Genomic DNA, 15,479 nt, shown 5'->3' with positions numbered 1-15,479 from the left:
TAGACATTGTTATTGTTGTTAAGCATCACTGAGTCTGCTCTGACACATAGAGACCCTGCATAGGTTGTCTGAGTTGTGGCTGGTGAGTTTGAACCACCAAACATACAGTTCAAACTGACCATTTGGTCCAGTGCTAGTCCTACAGTGACAAGCCAGGACTCCATCCTAGGCATTTGTGAGCTGACATGAGCTGGTATTGGCTATTTTGAATCTAACAATCACATGGTTTACTGTGCTGGGAATGGCATCAAATTCAGCATCAAAAAGAACATTTCAAGATCTATCTTGAAGTATAATGCTATCTGTGATAGAATGATAGCCATACACCTACAAGGAACACCAGTTAATACCACTATTATTCAAATTTATGCATCAACCACTAGAGCCAATGATTATAAAATTGAAGAATTCAGCAATCTTCATCAGTCTGAAATTGATCAAGATGTACTGATGATTATTGGTGATTGGAATGTAAAGATTGGAAATAAAAAAGAAGGATCAGTAATTGTAAAATATGGCTTTCGTGACAAAAATGATGCTGGAGGTCACATGAAAGAATTTTGCAAGACTGATGACTTCTTTGTAGTAAATAACTTTTTTAAACAACATAGAAGACAATTATACTCATGGTCTTCACCTGACAGTGTACACAGAAATCAAATTAACTACACCTATAGAAAAGACAGTTAAAATAATTCCACATAATTAGTTAAAATACGGCCAGAGACAGACTGTGGAATTTACTCATATGCAAGTGTAGGTTGAAGCTGAAGATAATTAAAACAAGTCCAAAGGAGCTCTGGTAGTGTAGTGGTTACGAATTGGGCTGCAAACCTTAAGGTGAGCGGTTCGAAACTACCAGCCGCTCCTCGGGAGAAAGATGAGGCTTTCTACTCCCGTAAAGATTTACACCCTCAGAAACCCTGTACAGGGTCGCTATGGGTCGGACCCGACTCGATGGCACTTAACAACAACAACAACATGAGAGCCAAAATACTAGCTTCAGCATATCCCACCTGGATTTAGCAATCATCTTAAGAACAGATTCGATGCATTAGACATTAATAATGAAAAGCCAGAAGAGGTGCAGGATGACATCAAGAAAACAAACGGTCATAAAGAAGACAGAGAAGAAAAAAAATTACCAAAATACATGTCATAAGAGACTCTGAAACTTGTTTTGCAGCATAGAGATGTAAAGCAAATAGAAGAAATGAGCAGGTAAAAGAGCTGAACAGAAAATTTCAAAGGACAGATTGAGAAGACAAAGTCAAATGTTATCACAAAGTGTGCAAAGATCTGGAGTTAGAAAGACAAAAGGGTAGTACACTGTTAATATTTCTCAAGCTGAAAGAACTGAGGAATATATTCAAGCCTTGATGTGAACTACTGAAGGAGCCTTTGGACAAAATGTTGAATGATGCAGAAAGCATCCAAAGAAGATGGAAAGAATGCACAGAGTCATGGTACCAAAAAGAAATAATCGATGCTCAATCATTTCAAGAGGTAGCATATTATTAAAATCCACTGGTAAGGAAGGAAGAAATCCAATGTACACTGGGATGTTTCTAAAGAACAAGCTTCTGGGAATTGCTGAAATACGAATAGAAATATTTCAACAAACTGATACAGCACTTTAGGCATTCACTCATCTATGCCAAGAAATTTGGAAGACAGCTACTTGACTGGCTAACTGGAAGAGATCCATATTTGTACCCATTCCAAAGAGAGTGCAGAAAGTATTGGACAATATTGCATGGAAGTTAAATTTTGTCAAAGATAATTAAAAGATGGTTGTAACTATACACTGACAGGGAACTGTCAGAGATTCAATCAGGATTCAGGTGAGTATATGGAAAGGTGTATATCATTCCTGATGTCATATGGATTTTATCTGAATGCAGAGAATACCAGAAAGATGTTTATTGGTGCTTTCTTGACATTGCAAAGGCTTCCAACTGTGTAGATCCTGTTATGGGCAACACTGTGGAGTATGAGTATTCCAGAACTCTTATTTGTGCTCATGAGGAAACTGTACATAGACCAAGAGGCAGCCATTTCACCATAACAAGAAGACACTGAATAGTTTAAAATCAGGAATGTGAGCCAGTATTTTATTCTTTCATCATACTTATTCAATTTGTGTGCTGGGCAAATAATCTGAGAAACAGGACTATATGAAGAAGAACATTAATGAGGATTGGAGGAAGACTAATTTTCAAACTGTGATATGCAGATGATAAATCTGAAAGCAAAATGGACTTAAAATACTGATGAGGATCAAAGACTACAACCTTATGTGTGGGTTGCATCTCAATGTAAGGAAAGCAAAAATCTTCACCACTGAAGCAATAAATAATACCATGATAAATGGAGAAAAGATGAAGTTGTCAAAGACTTCACTTTGCTTGGGTCCACCCTCAACACTGGAGTCCTGGTGTGGCACTGTGATCTAATGCATCAGACTGCAAAGTTGTTTGAACTGCAAGGTCGGTGGCTCAAGCTCACAAGCTGCTCCTTGGAAACCCTACACAAGGTCACTATGGGTCAGAATCAACTCAACGACACTTAACAACAGCAACAAACCTCAACACTCATGGAAGCAGTAGTCAAGAAATTAAAAGATGTGTAGCATTAGCCAGATCTGCTGCACAAGACCTCTTAAAGTGTTCAAGGGCAAAGGTATCAGTTTGAGGACGAAAGTGCACCTGACCCAAGTCATGGTGTTTTCAATAGTCTGATCTGCATGTGAAAATTGAACAGAGAAGAAGGAAGATCATAGAAGAATTGATGCATTTGAGTTATTGTATTGGAGATTAGCATGAAAGGGACCATGGTCTGCTAGAAGAACAAACACATTTGTGTTGTAAGAAGTGCAATCAGATTGTTCCTTAGAAGCCAAAATGGCCAGGCTTCATCTCTCATACTTTGGACAAATTATCAGGAGGGACCAGTTCCTAGAAAAGAACATCATGCCTTATAAAGTGGAGGGACCCAGTAAAAGAGAGATACCCCTAACAAGATGGATTGGCACAGTGGCAACAACAATGAACTCAAGCATACCAGCAATTGTGAGGATGGCACAGGACTGGGCGGTGTTTTATTCTGTTGTATGTAGGGTCGTTGTCAGTCAGAATTGACTTGATGGCACTTACAACAACTACAATAAGAAATTTGTGGGAAGGGGGAGTAATTCACTATCTACAGGTTAGACATGTGTTAACTTGGGTTAAGGGAAATGAAATGTACAGTAAGAGAGAGGTTGGCCAAAGAATGATGGAGACAGAGGAAGATTGGGGAGGAGTGCAAGAGTCAAAGTCAACTAAGATAAATACTCTTATACACACAATCCTGCAATAACAGTGACCTACAGGTATGAAGACCTGGTATGATGCTGCAGGATAATGCATGGTATCACAAGGATGGTTTAAACCACAGGGTCAGAAATTCAGATTCACTCGCTGCTCCTTGGAAACCCTATTCAGGGTGGTTATAAGTCAGAACCAAATAGATGGCAATTAACAACAACAAAAGGGAGATACATAGATAAGCTGAACAGGTATGGAAATGGGATTGAAAATATACTCACAAATATATACACGTTTGATAGAGGTTAGTTTGACACTGTTATTTACTATTGTCTCAAGAGAAAATAACAGTGTCCAAATATGGTGGAGCATACATAAGATAAAAATATGAAAACTTATTACAAATTATCAAACACCTTCAGGAATGAGTTACTGGACCTGGTAGATACTATGTCTCAGTAAACACCATGGTCAATTGGCATAATATAGTGTAAAAAGTCAATGCTCTATGTCTTATTTTGGTGATAATGACTGGGATCTTAAAAGACCCTCATGAGCTGCCATCTAAGGTGCAACTAAGTATTGATCTTTTCTTATCTGCAGGCATAAAATTGAAGATGCATGAAAACAATCCAATGGACAAATAGAATATGTTAACATCTGTCTCTATGAGCCTGAGGCCATAAGAACTAGATGGTGTCTAGCTATTACTATCAATTGTTCTGAAAAGGATCACATTAGAAGGCCCTGGATTGCTGATGTTGTCAAGTGCCATATAATCGGTTCTGATTCATAGTGACATGAAACAAAACTCAAAGTCATATAAAATATCAGACTTATTGTTATGATAGAAGCTAGTAGAATACTGGTAATTTGGGCCTTGGTCACTCTTCAGGTCTGAAACTGAATTCTGAAACTGAAATGGCTAAATTTTCAGCATAACAACTGTGGAGAGACAGCAACAGAAAGTGAGAATTGCACACCATAAAATGGTCAACTGAAATGACTCAATTTTCAGCCTAACAATTGTGGAGAGACAGCAACAGAAAGTGACAGCTGCACACCATAAAATGGTCAACCATTATACATCAAGGGGGTGAGGGAAGGAAGGAAAAATGGAAACAAAAATACAGGGAGGATATGGGATAAGTCATACTACCCTGAGAGTATTTCTACCATTGGATGAGATGAAGTATGTATGATTTGTTGATTGTAAAGTTGATGATCTGATCTATAAACCTTCATTCAATTCACAATAAAAAGTTAAAAATTTTTTTGTTCAAATAGCATGTGAATTAAATCTTGTGTAGGTGAATTAATAAATAAATGAATGGATATTTGAATGTGTGGGTGGGTGAGTTTCGTTACATATTTCATAATTAAGTACTGTGTGTGCCAGCTGTCTATAACTTACAGACCCCAAAGTTATACACAGAACCACAAATAGGTAGTGTCATTTTTCCCTTTACCAAAGGTAAAACGAGTTCTTGTCAACGTAGCTTAATGAAATACTCAAATACATTCTCACCTTCCCAAGAATGGCTACTCACCCAATTAATATTTATGTCATCCACATTGTAAGTTATCATGGAGAGATGCAGAGAGATTAAAAATTCCAGGCAGTTCGGAATCACTAGGATACTTAGAAACACCTATTTAAGAAAATAAAAATCCATAGTGTTAGATTCAACACCAGTGGCAGCTAGAGAGTTCTATCTCAGAGCTCCACTTCACACCTTATGAAAGAAGTACTTACCAAACTACACAAAATAAAGATGTGAGATTGAGCATGAATATAGAAACACATGCATTGCTATGAAATCCAACATTCCAAAATATACTAATTCAATTGGAAGAAAACCCTTGATTTTGCACAATCCATAATGACTATTCCATTTCTGTTTTTCATTATTGTTATTATTATTTGTGGTGATGGGTTATTGTTCATATTATTATTGAAATCATTATTATTCCACCCTGGATATTAAAAATTTTGCAATGTTTGCAACGCTGATTCTTCTAAGTATACAAGGCAGATCTTCAAATCTCCCTATTGAAAAACTATAATTTGACTATTTTCCACTTGGCTGCTAACTAAAAGCAGAAGATCTTTTATGCTTTTAATATATTTTAGAAGGAAAAACATCACATTACAATCTATTATTTCATTTACTTGTCCTATATGAAATATGTCTTCAACCACTTCAATATTCTTTATTTCTTCTATTGTAGTGAGTTTTCTCATCCTTAAGGTCATCTTTCTCCACCTTTTTCATGTGGTCTAATTGCAAAAACAGTCTGTTTCCAGGTGATAGCAAGTTAGAATAAATGCTAGTTATCTAGGTAATATTGAGTAATATGTTTTTTTAAAAACCATATTAATACTAAATATTTACAATAGAAAATACTTATAAAGCAATCAATTAGAAAATAAAAATCACCCCAGTCTTTGATCCAGAAATGAGCATTTTCAGTTTATTTTTTCACCATTTTGTCTTTGTTGAGAAATAAATGTTGAATCACAGGCTTTGGATTTCCTGGCACTGGGGACAAAATATATGTTTCCCTTATTGAGTGATATTGGGAAGTGACTTATTAAGAGGAATGAGGAAGGATTTGGGAAAAAAAGTTTTTTGCTTTGGTTTTGAAATATTCTACCAATGACCACAAATCATCTTCATCATGCTGAAAGTGTTCAGTTTTCCCAGAATTCAAGAGAAAACTACTTACAATTATGATCAGTTTCAGTTCATATGCTATTTCCACTTTGCAATTATAGTGGGCCAATCTTATTAAATCATGTGATAGAAGGCTGATCCCAGCAATCGAAATTAAGGTACAGAGCATGTTAGCTCCCAGGTTTCCTCTCATCTGAAAAACAGGAAGTCTCTTGCTTAAAAGGTTAAGATAACACAGGAGTCTAGATCTTATAGGTCAGGAAAGGAATTCTCATTGATACATCTATCCATGGGATATTCATCAGACATTCAATATCCTTCTATTGCACAATTGGGTAAAAGATAGTTGGATAAGTTATTATTTCATAAACAGTATGGTAGTGGTGGTACCTGTGTGCTGTTGAGTTGGATCTGGCTCATAGTGACCTTTTATGGGGTTTCTGAGTCTGTACATCTTTGTTGCTGTTAAGTGCCGTCAAGTCAGTTCCAACGCATAGCGACCCTGTACAGGGTTTCCAAGGATTGGCTGATAGATTTGAACAACTAACCTTGTGGTTCAAACTGATCTTTTGGTACAGCACAGTATCCTGCATCACCATGTCGGTATATATACTCTGGTGTGGCACTGTAGGATTAGTACTGAACTGAGAAACACGAAGTCAGCAGTTCAAACCCACCAGTTGCTCCACGAAAACCCTATGAGTCTCTATGGGTTAGAACTGACCTGATGGCACTTAACAACAACTGTATATATATATATATATACATCTCTGGTTTTCTGCTCTAGATGAGCTCCTACCCCTTAACCAAAATTAAGCCTAACCAGAGCCATGCTTGTCTCTCTATATAGCATCCCTCTGCCAGCTACCCAAAGGACTTTAAGAACTACTTAAACCTTTACTCGTGCTCCTTTGACTATAAGAAATGAGGACTAGGTAGATGCCATCGAGTCAGTTCCAACTCATAGTGCCATCCTCAGAATTGTAGTTCACTCTGAGCACATTGTTTCTGTCGCTGTATCAGTTCATCTTGTTGGGAATTTTTCTCTTTATTGCTGACACATCACACTTGGAAGCATGATGTCCTTCTCTAAGGACTGGTTCCTCTGGATAGCATATCCAAAGTACAAGAAACAAGTGTTTGTCTTCCTTGCTTCTAAGGATCATTCTGGCTGTACTTTTTCTAAGACAGATTTGTTTATTCTTCTGGTACTTTAAATATTCTTTGTCAACATCATAATTCAAATGCATCTCTTCTTCTACCTTCTTCCTTATTCATTGTCCAACTTTCATATGCATGGTATTGGTTATGTGCTTAGGAGTCAGTTCTGACACATGACGACCCTGTACAGGGTTTCTGAGGCTGTAATTCTTTTTGGGAGCAGAAAAACTCATCTTTCTCCAGTAGAACAGCTGGTAGTTCTGAACTGCTGACTTTGAGGTTTGCAGCATGATTCATAACCACTGCGCTACCAGAGCTACTTCATATGTATAAGAGGCAATTAATAATGCCATTACTTGGCTCAGACATACCTTAGTTCTCGAACCTTCAGCTTTTCTCTTAAACACTTTAAAGAGAATGCAGATTTGCATAATATGTCATTTGATTTCTTAACTGCTGCTTCAGTAAGCACTGAATGTGGATGCAAACATACTGAAGTCTTTGACAATTTCAGTCTTTTCTCCATTTATCATTATTGTTATTTAATGGTCTAGTGGTGAGGATTTTTGTTTTCTTTACAAAACAGTCTGTCATCTTCATCAGTAAGCATTTGAAGTTGGCTTCACTTTCAGTAAGCAAGTTGTGCCACCTGCATGTTGCAGGTTGTTAATAAGTCTTCTTCCAATTCTAATGCCACATTCTTCTTCATATAATACAGTATCTCATATTAGTTGCTCATTATACAGAATGAATAAATATGGATACATCTCTGATGCACACCTTTCCAAATTTTAAACCATTTAATATTCCCTCATTCCATTTTAACAAGTGCCTCTTTGTCTATGTACAGACTTCCCATAAGCACTATTCTGGAATATTCGTTCTTTACAATGTTATCTATAGTTTGTTGTGATCCACTCAATTGAATGCCTTTGCATAGTCAATAGAATACAAATAAACATTATTCTAGTATTCTCTGCTTTCAGCAAAACTCTATCTGCCATCAGCAATAGAATATCTAGTTCCAGGTTCTCTTCTGAATCTGGTTTGAATTTATGGCAGCTCCCTGTTGATGTACAACTGCAATCTTTTTTCATTATCTTGTGCAAGTTTTTGCTTCTGTGTGATATTAATTATACTGTTCGAGGACTTACACCTTTCTTTGATGTAGGCACAAATATGGATCTCCTCCAATTGCTTGGCCAGGTGTCTGTCTCCCAAATTTCTTGACACAAGGTGGGGCTTAATAGTAGATTAGGGAGAAGTGCAGTGCAGACCTCCATCAGCAATAACACAGAATACTGGATGAAGCTCACTCAGGAGATCATCCCAGAACAATGAACTGAACTGCATATAAAGGAATATTTAGAAAGTTCAAAGGCTTACAGCCAGTGGAATTTGTAGCAGAAGAAAGAAACGTGTTATTTTCCAACCTGTGGCTCCCAGCCACTCCTGGACCAGTCATCTTGGGTATGACAGAGCAGGTGAAGGATCAGAGCAGCACTCCTACCACAGAGGTCTAACCGATCCTTGGAAATAAAGGTGTGGGAAAATTTTTTTTTTTTTCTCTCTCAGTTCATTGGTCTCTCTCTGTCTATGCACCTTCACTCTGGTGAATAGAAGGAGTGCTTGAGCAAGTGGACACCCCCACCCACAGAGGGTGCCACTATGCATGCACATGGGTCTGCTCAGTAAAGACCATTAAGAAAGGGGGAGACACTGCTTTAAACTTAACAGTCTCCCAAGATGGCTGCAGTCAACCCTGATCTATTTATCACTAGGAAAATAAACATGAATGGGAGTTGTGGAGTGAAAGAAAGAGAAACTAAAAAGGAAACAGAATGAAAATTAAATCCTGAGTTATATCATAAGAAGCAGCAGTAGTGTCTTGAAATTTCTCACATGGCTTTGAAGGCAAGAATCCGAGAGAGGGACATTAAAGTTATATTCATATTTGCTACAGATTTTTTTTCTTTTCTGTGATTTATATGCTCTAGTATCCAATCTGTTTTTTGCTTTTTTTTTTCCCCTGTTGCTGTTTTGTTCTTTTACCTTCAGGGGACTTTTCTCTACCTACATTACCCAAGAAGAGACAGCAATTGCAAACACATAGCTAAGCTACAATTACACTCTATAAAGTCCCACCATCCAGACAAGAGCCAATACCAGCTGCTATAAACTAGATAGACAGCCAACAACTGCTACAGTTACTCTGAGTTGTTTTATAAGAAAAAAAAAAACAGGGAAATAAGAAAAAGAAAGGGAATCCCATCTCCTGATCACATCTCCCTGAAGGCAATCAGAAAGCATAATAATATATCCGTATGCTTTTATCTCATTATTGTAAACACACCTAATTATTGAAGATACTCAAGAAACAACTAAACATATCAGCACATGTCCAGAAACAAGATAGAGTAACTGAGACAAATGATCTGAAGGTAGACCTAGACCTCACATTGGAAGTAGGGCAGGCTTTGGAACTGCCTGAGAAGGAATTCAGGAGAATGATATTGAGATGCATCCAAATACTCCACAGAAGAGTTGAGAAAAACAGGAAGAAATCAGGAAAGCACTACAGGAACAATCAAATAAGAGAAATACAACATTGGAGGCAATTCAAAACCTGGCAAAAGAGGTCAGAATGATTATTAATAAAATATCAGAAATGGATAGTACACTGAAAAGGCAAAGGAGTAAAATTGAAAACATGGAAGCCATAATCAGCAAGCTGGAAGACAACTCTCTCAATACTGCTATGATAGAAGAACAAGCAGAAAAAGGATTTAAAAAATCTGAAGAAAGTCTAAGATTCGTGTGATTAACCTTCTGGAACAGGAAGAATCACACAAGTCCACAGATGAGATATTTGAAGAACTTCTGGAAGAAAATGTCCCTAACTTTCTGAAAAATGAAAAATAAGCATTAAAAACGCTCAATGAACTACAGGAAGGGTAGACCCCAAAAGAAAATCACCAAACCATATCATAATCAAGCTTTCCAAAATTAAAGACAAGGAAAGAATCCTGAAAGCAGCTAGGGAAAAGAGAAGTGCTACAAAGGAAAGCAAATCAGATTTAGCTTTGATCCTCAGCAGAAACCATGTCAAGGCAAGAAGGCAATGGGGAGACATATATGAAACCCTGAAAGATTCTTGCCAACCAAGAATCATCTACCCAGCAAAGCTGTCAATCAAATACAATGATGTAATAAAAACATTCCCATATAAACAGAAACTAAGGGATTTTTTTCAAAGCCAACCCAGCACTTTAAAACATCATAAAGGAAGTTCTTTGGATTGAAAACCAACAAGAACAGACAACAACCAGAGACTGACATACATGGCAGCACCACCCGGAACTCAGTCAACAGATGGAAGAGTCTAGAACAGAACAAAACTGTAAGAAAAAATTCAGAGAATCTTGGAGGTCAGTCTATGATCACAATAATTACAATGTGAAAGAACACAAAAACACAGGAACAGAGATCCAGGTGATGAGGTGGACAGGTACATAGCAGGATAAAATACACTGTTTTAAATGGAGGAAAAAGTTAATAGAATATCAGATAACCTCAAAGAAAATTAGCACTTCACAACATACCAAGACAATCCAAAAGGAACATGGAACATTAAAAATATGAAGAAACTGACAAGAAATAACACAAAGAAACCCATGAACTCAGGCAGGAAGTCTTGCAGAACAAAGGAACCAGAAGTTCCTCATAAAAACAAACATAACGACAGCAATTAATCCATACCTATTGATAATTACACTGATTATCAATGAATTAAATGCACCAGTTAAGAGACAGGGAGTGTCAAAATGGATAAGAAAACAAGATCCTTCAATATGCTGTCTGCAAGAGACATACCTTACACACAAAGAGAAGAACAGACTAAAAGTTAAGGGTGGAAAAGAATAAATCAAGCTAATTGCAATAAAAAAACAAACAGGAGTGGCAATACTAATCTCTGATAAAATAAATTTAAGGCAAAACCCATCATAATAGATAAAGATGGACATTATTTCATGATTAAAGGATCAATTGAAAAAGATGACATAACCATAATAATTATCGACGTTCCCAATGCAAGAGCTCCAAAATGTATAAATCAAACTGTAATTAGATTTGAAGAAAGAAATAGCTAAATGTACAATAATAGTGGGAGATTTTATTAACCCATTTTCAAAAAAGTATGGAGCAACCAGAAAGAAACTCAACAAAGACACAGAGGAAATAAACAACACAATTGGCTGACTCGATCTCTTGCAAAAGTTTATCATTCAAGTTCCATCATTGTTTCTATCACCAAAATCATATTTTCCAACTAAGAATCTTTCCGTTTTATTTCCAATATTGGCATTCCAAACCCCAGTAATTACCAATGCCTCTTGATTGCATGTTTGCTCAGTATCAGGGTGATGACGTTGATAGAATCCTTCATTATTATCATCACAAATACCATCATCACAGGTTTTAGTGATTGGTGCATAAATTTGAGTAATAGTGGTATTTAGTCTTTGTATTATTGTTAGGTGTTACAGAATCGGTTTGGACTTACATGGACCCCATGAACAACAGAACACTTATGCCATCCTTACTGCTGCTATTACATATGAGCCCATTGCTGCTGCCATGTGCCAATCCATCCCATTGGGAGGTTTCCTCTTTTTCACTGACCCTCCACTTTACAAAGCATGATGTCATACCCCAGAGACTGGACCATCTGAATAATACGTCTTCAGTGTGAAAGATAAGGTCTCACCATCCTGACTTCTAAGGACCATTCTGACTATATTTCTTCCAATACAGATTTGTTTTCAGGCAGTCCATAGTACTTTTAATATTCTTCTCTAATACTAAAACTCAAATGCATCAATTCTTTTATGGTCTTACGTATTCATTGCCCACATTTCAAAAGCATAGGAGGCTATTGAAAATGCCATGGCCTGGGTGAGGTGTACCATAGTCCTCAGACTGATATCTTTCCTCTTCAACACTTTAGAGAGGTCTTGTGCTGCAGATTTGTTAATGTAGTATGCCGTTTGATTTCTTGACTGCTAGTTCCATGAGTGTTAGTTTTGAATTTCAGCAAAATGAAGTCATTGACAACTTCAATCTTTTTTCATTTTTTAAAATTGTTGTTAGGTACCAGTATCGATTCATAACATCTTTATGTACAAGAGCATGTAACACTGCCTGGTCCTTACCATCCTTATAATTGTTGTTATGCTTGAGCCCATTGTTGCTGATAAGTTTTCAATCCATCTTGTTGTGGGTCTTTCTCTCTTTTACCGACCCTCCACTTTACCAAGCATTATGTCCTTGTCCAGGGGTTGGTCCCCACTAATGAGATGCAGTCTCACAATCTGCTTTCTAAGGAGCATTCTGGTTGTACGTCTTCCAACACATATTTATTTGTTCTTCTAGCAGTCCATGGTACTTTCATATTCTTCTCCAACACCATAACTCAAATGCATCAATTCTTCCCCGTCTTCTGTTTTCATTTTCCTAATTTCACTTGCATATGAGGTGACTGAAAATATCATGAGGTACTGAAAATACCATTGAGGACTAAGGTCAGGCATATCTTTGTCCTCAATCTGCTGTCTTTGCTCTTGGACACTTTAAACAAGTCTTATACAACAGATTTGCCTGCTGCAATACATCATTTGATTTCTTGACAGATATTGTGGCACTGCAGAATAATGCATTGGATTGCAAAGTCAGCGTGAACTGTAAGGTCTGTGGTTCAAACCCACCATCTGCTACTCAGAAACATTACACAGGGTAGCTATGAGTCAGACCCACCTCAACAGCACTTAACAACAACAACAATAACAACACTTCCAAGAATATTGACGATGGATACAAGTCATAGGAAGTATCTTTCACAATTTCAATATTTTCTCCGTTTCCTATGATGTTATTTATTAGTCTAGTTGTGAATATTTTTGTTTTCTTTTCATTGAGATTCAATCAATACTGCAGGCTGTATTCTTTGATCTTCATCACTAAGTATTTTGCTTTCAGCAAACAGGGTTGTATCATCTGCTTATCACTGGTTGTTAGTGAGTCTTCCTCCAATACTGATGTTATGTCCTTCTTTATGTAATTCAATAATTCTTATGCAGATTGAATAAGAATAGTGAAAGGATACTTCCCTGGCACATCTTCACTGATTTTAAACCATCCTGGATCTTTTTTTCTGTTTTTATGACTGCCTCTTGGTCTATGCACAAGTTCCTCTTGAGGATAATTAAATGTTCTGGATCATCCTTTTTTAAAAAAATATTATCCATAACTTGCCATGATCCAAACAGTCAAAAGCCTTTACAAATCCAACAAAGTACAAATAAACATATTTCTGGTATTCCCTGCTCTCAACTAAGATACATCTGATGTCAAGAGTGCTATCACTCATTGCACGTCCACTTCTGAATCTGGCTTGCATTTCTGGCAGTCTGGGCTGATGTACTGTTATAGCCATTTCCGAATCAACCTCAGCAAAAATTACTTGCATGTGATATTAATTATACTGTTCAATGATTTCCATATTCCATTGGATCACCTCTCTTTGGAATGAACACAAATATTGATCTTTTCCAATCAGTTGGCCAGGTAGCTGTCTTCCATTTTTCTTGACATAGGTGAGTGAACACCTTTAGTTTGTATCAGTTTGTCAAAAGATTTCTGTTTGTACCCTGTCAATTCCTGGAGTCTTCAATACCTTCATTGAAGTTTGGATTTTCCTTCAGTTCTTGATCATATGCTAACTCTTGAAATCAATATCATTCTTTACATGTTCCTTTTGTTAATGATTGTGATGCATTCCTCTTTAATTTGACTTTCCCAGCATAGTAAACCATATGATTTAAGATTCAAAATGACAAATACCAGTCCATTTCAACTCTAGCTTTATTGGTACAATTCCTTTTTTACAGCTTTTAATATTTCTAGATTCATATTTCATGCATTCCACATTCTACTTATTAAAGGATGTTTGCAGCTCTTTCTGCTCATTTTGAGTCATGCTCTATCAGCAAATGAAGACCTTAAGGTCTTCATTTAACCATGTCATTAAGGAGAACTCTACTTTGAGGAGCAAGCTCTTCCCTAGTCATATTTTGAGTGTCTTCATACCTAAGGGGCTCATCTTTTAGCACTATATCTGAGACTATTCCGCTGGTGTTCATAAGGTTGTCAGTGCTTAGCCATTCAGAAGTGGTCTGCCTCTCCTTCTTCTTTCTTAATATGTAAGGTCCACTAGAATCTGTTCATTATGGGTGATCCTACTAGTATTTAAAATACCAATGGCATAACTTCTAATATCATAGCAACACACAAGCCATCACAGTATTACAAACTGACAGATGAGTGGTGGAAATGGGGACTAATATTGTTAAAATTCCAGGAGATTGGTCCTATTTGCATCTAGTTATAAAATGATGACATACAAGATTCATTGAGTCAAAAAGATAGCTACGTGAAATATGCAGAAAATGATAGTTCTTTTGGGAGGCTCTGTTTTATGTGGGTCAATCAGTTCTAATAAATATTCATTTCTTCAAGTATCATAAATGGGAAAATTGTTAACTTACCAATGAATTTGTTTGTTTCTTTGCAGACACAACCGTCAGAGATCCAGAAATGATAAACTGTTTATAAAGATAAGAAACACATAAACAGAGTAGCAGCTTCTAACCCACAGTCAGAGATATCCAGCATCCTCTTTATCTAATGCCTCAATCACATCTCATCTCTCTAAAACTCTAAGAAAAGGAGAACATTAAAGTGTATACACCACACAAGGTATCACTACTACCTTTTTGTTCTTACGAAGAGTAAATTTCCTTCAGAAGGCAGAATAGAGGATGTAGACAGGAAAATAGTGGAAAAATATGTGTTGAATGCTGACAAAATATAAAAAGATAGAGTACATAAATTGAAGACATAGATTGAGGTACAGAGAAGGAGAGATGTGATCTCAAATTGTATTTAATTTATGTCAATGTTTTTGACCAATAAGTATGAGGACCTATGGAAAACAGAATTTTCCTATCCTCCATCATCTCCACTAATCTTTATACTATTATATTTCAAAGAATCCTGTTTCATGCATCAAATTCAAGGTTGTTGTTTTTTTCTCCTAAAGTAAGAGAGCTAGGTCATATTGTAGGACTTTACTTGTTCAATAATTGCTAATAACTAGAATTTAGGAGCACCACGGGTGTGGTGCTGTGGGTTAAGGCACCAGACTGCAAAACCATTTGAACTGCAAGGTCAGTGGTTCAAGCTCACCAGCTGTTCCTTGGAAACCCAATACAGG

The 15,479-nt window shown here is 36.8% G+C and overlaps 1 pseudogene; it reads right to left on the bottom strand.

Moving 5' to 3' along the window:
• The window catches only part of LOC102832994, a 121,246-nt pseudogene that overhangs the window by 104,187 nt on the left and 1,580 nt on the right, over nucleotides 1-15,479 (bottom strand).

The sequence above is a fragment of the Chrysochloris asiatica genome, unplaced genomic scaffold (assembly GCF_000296735.1).
Source record: "Chrysochloris asiatica unplaced genomic scaffold, ChrAsi1.0 scaffold00381, whole genome shotgun sequence".
Taxonomy (NCBI): Eukaryota; Metazoa; Chordata; class Mammalia; order Afrosoricida; family Chrysochloridae; genus Chrysochloris; species Chrysochloris asiatica.
The sequence above is the reverse complement of the archived record's forward strand: the minus strand, read 5'-3'. Positions and strand labels throughout refer to the sequence as shown.